Source organism: Xyrauchen texanus, chromosome 3 (genome assembly GCF_025860055.1).
Source record: "Xyrauchen texanus isolate HMW12.3.18 chromosome 3, RBS_HiC_50CHRs, whole genome shotgun sequence".
Classification (NCBI taxonomy): Eukaryota; Metazoa; Chordata; class Actinopteri; order Cypriniformes; family Catostomidae; genus Xyrauchen; species Xyrauchen texanus.
Window position 1 is genome coordinate 34752803 of NC_068278.1, and position 9113 is coordinate 34761915.

Sequence of the window (9113 nt, forward strand, 5' to 3'; positions counted from 1 at the left end):
ACTGAGCTGAAGAAAGAAAGGTTTCTCTGTGATTTGATTCAAACAGACATCAAGATCAACTTTGATAAATATCTGTTTCTGTGGAAATCTCTTGCCTCGCAAAAGTATGCTGCCATTAATTAAAATTCACTTTTAATTCAGAAATACTTCAGCCTTTCTGAAGTCTTATATCTGTAATAGAAATGCAACGATATTAAAAAATATTACCGATGTGCAGTAGATATTGTAAGTGTAGTTATTAAACAGACTTAAATCCTAATTGTCTGGTCCTTTAGTATCCAACAAAACAGACATCTTATTTTTCTGTTCCCTCACAGCATTAATAATAATTCATTATATTTATATAGCGCTTTTCTAGGCACTCAAAGCGCTTTACATAGTATAGGGGGAATCTCCTCAACCACCACCAGTGTGCAGCATCCACCTGGATGATGCGACGGCAGCCATAGTGCGCCAGAACGCCCACCACACACCAGCTATTGGCAGAGAGGAGATGGTAGATTGATGTAGCCAATTCAGGGATGGAGATTAATACAAGGCCATGATAGATGGGGGCCAATGGGGGGAATTTGGCCAGGACACCAGGGTTACACCCCTACTCTTTACGAGAAGCATCCTGGGATTTTTAATGACCACAGAGAGTCAGGACCTCGGTTTAACGTCTCATCCGAAGGACGGTGCCTTTTTACAGTATAGTGTCTCCATCACTATACTGGGGCATTAGGACCCACACAGACCATAGGGTGGGCACCCCCTGCTAGCCTCCCTAATACCACTTCCAGCAGCAACCTTGGTTTTTCCCCAGGAGCTCTCCCATCCAGGTACTGGCCAGGCTCAACCCTGCTTGGCTTTAGTGGGCAACCAGGCAAGAGCTGCAGGGTGATATGGCATTGAAACTCAAAACGATCAAACTTTAACTGTGTTGCTGAATGGTTATTTAGTTTTGTTGAAAGTCAGTCCGGCTTTTGCTATGGTGTTCCCGGAATTGTGACAACACAATAGAAGTGATGATGTGAGGAAACACTTTTGTGTGTCTGGGGATTTGCTACAATCCATTCATAATAAAGTCACAAATATGACCACCCATTCAATCAGCTACACCTAAAAACCTAGAAAACACCATCAGTAAATCCAGCACAAATCACTACCATTTTAAAAGAACTTCACTTGTTGCCTGTATCAAGGATATTTACCAAGGTTCTTGTTTTAAAAACTCTAAAAGACTTCAATTAACCTCAGTGACTCTGGTTTTATGTTTTTCACAAAGCCTAAGATACATAGAGGTTCGATACAAATACAACATGACTACAGGAATAGTGGAGAGGCAGCTTTCTGATATTATCCTATACTGAACTTTGGAACCCAATACCTTTTATTTGGCAGTTGAGATTGGTTCAAATTTTCAAAACATTTAAAAAGTACCTTTTCAGTTGAGCTTTTAAATGAGATAAAGTAACGCCGACCAGGACAGCTCGGTCAACTTCACTGCCCACATCTCATCAACCGCACAGTGTTGCAGGTTCGCTCTTTTAAACATCAAGAAAATAAGGCCTTTCCTTTCTGAATATGCTGCATAGCTCCTGGTCCAAGCTCTGGTCATTTCAAGACTGGACTACTCTAATACTCTGTTGGCCTCCCAGCTAGCATGATTAAGCCACTGCAGATGGTCCAGAATGCAGCAGTGCATCTGGTCAGCCAAAAGAGGGTTCACATCAACCCAATCTACTTTCTTTCACTCCACTGGTTACCTGTAGCAGTCTGCATCAAATTCAAGGCTTTGACTATGGCCTTCAGGACAGCCTGTGAAATAGCACCCCCTTACTTCAATTCAGTTCTCCAGGTTTATGTCCCTTTGCGGTCAATGAAAGAGTGGTGCCTGGTGGTCCAGTCGCATAGAGTCACATAGTCTATTTCACGATCATTCACTTTCTCTGTTCCTCTGTTTTGGAATAAGCTTCCATCCTTCACATGATCTGCTGATACCATCTCAACATTCAAGAATCATCTGAAAACACATCTGTTCCAAGAGCACTTAAACAATTCACACTAAGTGCACATACTTAAAATGTGTGTATATATATATATATATATATATATAGTCTCTTCTATGCTAGCTTCTATAATACCACAGCCACTTTGAGAACATGGCAATGTTATACTGAAGATATTGTTTAATTTTGTACGTCAAATTGCTTGCTATGTTCCTCATTTGTAAGTCACTTTGGATAAAAGCGTCTCCTAAATGTAAATGTACATTTATTTGTTTTCTTAATAGTTTTTTTTTTGTATTATTATTTGTGTGTATGTAAAGCACTCTAAGCTACAATCTTGCATGAAAGGTGCACTGTAAATTAAGTTTATTAGTTTTATTATATGTAAAAACTTACAGTTTGTGATCAGGGCTCAAACTGTTGATTGATCAAACCATTCATCAAAGTCAATATCGATTATTGCATCTACTACAGAGGTTGACAGAGATGCTAAAAGATGTTCATTGACTGCTTTCTGCTGCTTTACTGTTAATTATAACCTGGTCGCTGCTCTTATTTATACATGATTTTAAGATTATCAGCAGCTTTTAGTATTTACCAAAGGCACACAATCCCCGATCTTATTGCATACATAATGTGAGGCTCTGTAATGCTCAGTTCAACAATAAAAATGAAGGATGGCATGGCATGGCAGAAACAGTCTGTAAAAAAAATCTAATTTTACCTATTTATAACAAGGTAAGCAACAGAAATTATTTAAGCATTGAAGGCACCAGACAGGCTGGTTTGAGTATTTCTGTAACTGCTGATCTCCTGAGATCAACAGTCTCTAGAGTGTGTAGAGAATGGTGGAAAAAAACAACTAGTGAGAGGCATTTCTGTGGATAAAAATACCTTGTTGAATAGAGAGGTCAACAGAGAATGTCCAGACTGATTTGAGCTGTTAGAAAGGCTACGGAAACTCAGATAATCACTCTGTATAGTTGTAGTGAGCAGAATAGCATCTCAGAATGCACAACATGTAGAATGAGGCGGATGGGCTACCACAGCAGAAGACCACGTTGGGTTCCACTTCTTTCAGTAAAGAGCAGAAAACTGAGGCTGCAGTGGGCCTACCATTTGTGTACCTAAGCAGAAATCCAGATTTGTCAGACCATGTAATGTTTTTCCTATAGTCTACTGTCCAGTTTTGGTGAGCCTGTACCCACTGCAGCCTCAGTTTCCTGTTCTAAGCTGACACTAGTGGTACCCGGAGTGGTCTTCTGCTGCTGTAGCCCATCCACCTCAATGTTCGACGTGTTGTATTTTCAGAAATGCTTTTATGCATCAAACTGTTATAACTTGTAGTTATTTGGGTTACTGTCACTAACAAGCTGTTTTCAATTTGAACATTAACTGAAGCTCCTGACCCATATCTGCATTATTTTATACATTACACTGCTGCCACATTATTGGCTGATTAGATAATCGCATTAATAATTAGATGTACACGTGTACCTAATAAAGTGGCTGGTGTTTAAATACACTTGCAATTTGCAAGCTCTGCAAAGACTGCACAGCAGTGGAACACTCGTTGTAAAAGTATTCATAACCTAAACCAATTATCATATTTTACTACATTTAGGTCAAAGTGATCTTTTTATTTCTAACCATTAAACTCTGTCTTAACATTATTCCAAGTGTATAATTTAAGGAAAGATCATAAACAATTTTGAAATAAGGTCCCTTTTGGTACTGTTGTTTTAGTTATCAGGAGGTGAAAGCAACATCAAACCACGTGGATGCTGCCTAGAGTCTAGTAGGACGTAAAAAAGCCACAGAGAAGTCAACAGTCACTTTTAAGGATTACAGTACATAGTTCAATAGCTGAGAGTAAAGGAAAAGTTGCACAAGTCAACTACTTTACATAAAGAGCTCTTCATTATACTGATCAACTGTAAGTAGGGTAGCTTAAAAAAAAACTGTTAACCAAAGAACCATGCGCACATCTGTATTTTGACATGCAGGAAAATGTAAGATGTATATGGCACAAAACTGCCTAAAAGCAATCTTATATAACATTGGTGGTGGTAGCATTATGCTGTAGGCCTGCTTTTCATCCACAGGAATGGGACATCTTGTTAAAACAGAAGGAAGAATTTGAAGAGACGACCAGCTAATAATGACTGAAGATTCCTCATAGCAATCCAACTGGCAGGCTGCATTAGAGGCTATATTCTCAAAGAAAAATTGAACAGCATGTTCCCAACAGTAGTATTGATGGGGATTGTCGACTGTCTTTGGAGTGAGTACAGCAGGACATGGCCAGGCACGGTCTGTGCCATCACCGTCTGTGTCAACAATGCCATGGACTCCTGTAGTCAGTTATCCAATGGTAACAAAAACCACCACTGAGATACAATTACGCATGTAACCATGTGTTGTGAACATCGTGGGTTATAACCATCAACATTTTAGATATAATTTGTACAACTGATTGATTTTTCATCTTCTCCTTATGTGGCAGATAAAAAAGTTTAAACTCTGCTGCAATGTTGAGCACATGCTGATGTTGAATCGCTACACAAGGGGAGGCTCCGAATCAACCTCAGGTGGACACTACACTGCAAAAAATTATTTTCTTGATTAGTGGGATAAGAAAAATAAACTTAATTCAAAGTTTATTTTTCTTACCCCATTGGCTATGGAGGACAAAACATGCAAAAATAATAAATAAATAAATGTAATAATAAGAAAATAAAGGAATAAATGTCTTGATAAAAACAAATATCATTCCTTTTTAATGAAAGTTATTCCTGAATTTATTTTTGTATGACTTTTTTCCTTTATTATTTTCTGTTTTTATTTTTATTCTTTCATTTGTTTTAGTTTTTTTTATTATTTATTTATGCATTAATTTATTTTTATATTTATTTATTCCCACATGTATTTATTTCTATATTTAAATATTCCCACATTTATTTATTTTTGTATTTATTCTTACATTTCTGTCTCTTGTATGATAATGATGTGGGCGGGTCCTGTTTACCATTGGCTTATTGTAGATTGAAGCGTGTGCTCGATTACTCTTGACTTGTTTTGATGTGACGTTATGTCATATATCGTGTAAACTATAGCTATTTGTGAGGCTAAAAACATAAGAGCTTAAGTCAATCCAAGATTTATTGGTTATACTACAATCACAAAATAAATGGGGAACTGTTTCTTCAACAAAACCACAAAATGAGCAAGTTTCATAAATTATATGATTTAACCTTGTCCTTTTCTTTTTTTCTGTGTATATAACTTCATTTCCCCTTCTGTCGCTCTCTCCACGTTGTGTCGGACCCTCAAGGACCTAGAAGGCTCCCAGGCGCTCCTGAGATGACCGACCCAGAGACCGAGACGTTAGCTCCGGAGCTGGTAAGACCACTCCGTCCCCCGGTGGGGGCTTCAGGTCAACCGAGAAAAGAGCAAGCTCACTCTGGTTCAGAGCATCTCCTTTCTCGGCATGGAGTTAGACTCAGTCTCAATGTCTGCACGTCTCACCAACGAGCGTGCACAGTCGGTGCTGAAATGCCGGGCATATAGCATCCTCCGCCGCAGTCCGACTCAGGTCGCTGCGTGCCACTCACATCCCCGGCAAACTCAATGTGGCAACGCTTGCCCAGTGGAGAGTGGAGGCTTCACCCCCAGTTGGTCCAGCTGATTTGGGAACGCTGGTTGGAGTACGTCCACAGTCTGGAGACGTTGTGTCCTTCCCGGCCACATCGCTGAGCCGAGCCGCTGTAGTGGCCGGACCATTTCCGGCTCCTCAGAAAAATCCTGAATGAACTCTAGTATTTGCCTCGCCTTTGTACCCGTATGTCCGGGGGTGGGGTATGCAAATACTAGCTGCCAACTTCTCATTGGCCTTTTTTCATAGATCAGAGGTATATTCGTTGCTCAAGAGAGACCCCTAGCGTCGCTTCTCCGACACAACGTCTCGTTCCCTCCATCGGGGAACGGAGGTTACATTCGTAACTTAGGCGATTTTGATGGCCGCAAATCCATAATATTGTTTTCTGTTGTTATAATTGTTCATTGTAAAAGATACAACCATGCTTCATTTCCCTGATCATTTATGTATGTATACATCTGCAATAAAAAAATAAAATAATCTATAGCTGACTCTTCACATATATCTACAGAGTTCCGCGACATGCGAATGAAGTGGATAACCACGAATCAAATACAGGTGAAATTCGAAAAATTAGAATATTGTGCAAAAGTTCATTAATTTCAGTAATTCAACTTAAAAGGTGAAACTAATATATTATATAGACTCATTACAAGCAAAGTAAGATATTTCAAGCCTTTATTTGATATAATTTTTATGATTATGGCTTACAGCTTATGAAAACCCCAAATTCAGAATCTCAGAAAATTAGAATATTGTGAAAAGGTTCAGTATTGTAGGCTCAAAGTGTCACACTCTAATCAGCTAAACACCTGCAAAGGGTTCCTGAGCCTTTAAATGGTCTCTCAGTCTGGTTCAGTTGAATTCACAATCATGGGGAAGACTGCTGACCTGACAGTTGTGCAGAAAACCATCATTGACACCCTCCACAAGGAGGGAAAGCCTCAAAAGGTAATTTCAAAAGAAGTTGGATGTTCTCAAAGTGCTGTATCAAAGCACATTAATAGAAAGTTAAGTGGAAGGGAAAAGTGTGGAAGAAAAAGGTGCACAAGCAGCAGGGATGACCGTAGCCTGGAGAGGATTGTCAGGAAAAGGCCATTCAAATGTGTGGGGAGCTTCACAAGGAGTGGACTGAGGCTTCAAATGTCAGTATTCCTCTTGTCAAGCCGCTCCTGAACAACAAACAACGTCAGAAGCGTCTTACCTGGGCTAAAGAAAAAAGAACTGGTCTGTTGCTCAGTGGTCCAAAGTCCTCTTTTCTGATGAGAGCAAATTTTGCATCTCATTTGGAAACCAAGGTCCCAGAGTCTGGAGGAAGAATGGAGAGGCACACAATCCAAGATGCTTGAAGTCCAGTGTGAAGTTTCCACAGTCTGTGTTGGTTTGGGGAGCCATGTCATTGGCTGGTGTTGGTCCACTGTGCTTTATTAAGTCCAGAGTCAACGCAGCCGTCTACCGGGACATTTTAGAGCACTTCATGCTTCCTTCAGCAGACAAGCTTTATGGAGATGCTGACTTCATTTTCTAGCAGGACTTGGCACCTGCCCACACTGCCAAAAGTACCAAAACCTGGTTCAATGACCATGGTATTACTGTGCTTGATTGGCCAGCAAACTCACCTGAACTGAACCCCATAGAGAATCTATGAGGCATTGCCAAGAGAAAGATGAGAGACATGAGACCAAACAATGCAGAAGAGCTGAAGGCCGCTATTGAAGCATCTTGGTCTTCCATAACACCTCAGCAGTGCCACAGGCTGATAGCATCCATGCCACGCCACATTGAGGCAGTAATTAATGCAAAAGGGGCCCAAACCAAGTACTGAGTACATATGCATGATTATACTTTTCAGAGGGCCGACATTTCTGTATTTAAAATCCTTTTTTTTTTTATTGATTTCATGTAATATTCTAATTTTCTGAGATTCTGAATTTGGGGTTTTCATAAGCTGTAAGCCATAATCATAAAAATTATATCAAATAAAGGCTTGAAATATCTTACTTTGCTTGTAATGAGTCTATATAATATATTAGTTTCACCTTTTAAGTTGAATTACTGAAATGAATGAACTTTTGCACGATATTCTAATTTTTCGAGTTTCACCTGTAACTATGTTTCATTTAGAGTAGTGGTGCTTATTTATGTTTTAGGAGAGCTCGATGCTGGTATGAATGTCGTAGCACATCCTGGATTGTTAAACTCTCAGCAAAACGTTTCCCTGCATATTCAAAATCTGTGCGAGTCAAAGGGTGCTAAGGTGGGACGTCCATCTGCTTCTGATAAGTACTATTGAGCTCTCATCCAATGATGCACTGGAGCTCCGCAAGGACCGCCTCCCTCATTTCCATGTTGCACACAGAAAAGTAAAAATAAATACATGTATAAATAAATAAATATATATGGGAATATATAAATATGGAAATAAATATATGTGGGAATAAATAAATATAAAAAATAAATTAACACATAAATAAAAAAATATGCAAAATAAATGAATAAATAATTAAAAGCTAAAAAGAATAAAAATAAAGGAATAAATTCATACAATAATAAATTCAGGAATAAATTTAATTAGAACCTAATTATATTTGTTTTAGCAAGACATTTATTCCTTTATTTATTTTTTTTATTATTACATTTATTCATTTATTATTTATGCAGGTTTGGGCCTCAATAATTGGCAGATTTTTTTCTTGTTTTAAGCATAAAACTGACAATTTTTACAGATTTATCTGAAAACAAGACAAACTAATTTATGCCATTTTGCTTGTCAAGTAAATATATCTTGTTTTAAGAATATTTAGAATTTTTTTACTGGAAAACAAGACAAAAATACTAGTTAAGAACATTATTTATTATTTACTGTGTAACACATACTTGATTATAAATGGTGAAATGTGGTCATTGCACATACTGTTCGCTATGTGGAAGGGCCCTTCGTGGAGGGATTCAGTTGCACACTTTCATTTGGAATAGCCCTTCTAGTGTTTCCTTGCTGCAGTGCCTTTACGTTTGACATTTTCAGGCCTTGATTAAAACGTTTTTAATTGTTTTTCTAAGTAAACGTGTGCTAGGTGGACTACTGCGCTGTTTTTGTGTGTGAACGCATGCGTTCTGTCTGAATGGCTATTTTCTTAGTCGATGGCACATTTACTTTTTGCATTCAAAAAGTGAGGCTGTGAGGGATAGACCTACACAGACTGTCTAAATGTTCTAGATCACATCCAATTATCAAAACCTAGTTTTTTTGCCATGATGTATTTTTAATATTTCACCAACAGAACGATCAACACCAAGCTATTAAACTGTACAACCCCCACATCCTTGTTTAATACTATATGGCATCTATATGATGGGTCTATAGCAGATTCGTAAAATTGTAATCTTTTGAACATTTGATTACATCCCTGACCATTTGATTTTGTTATTGGTTCATGTGTCAGTCATGTGCCTCATATGCAGAG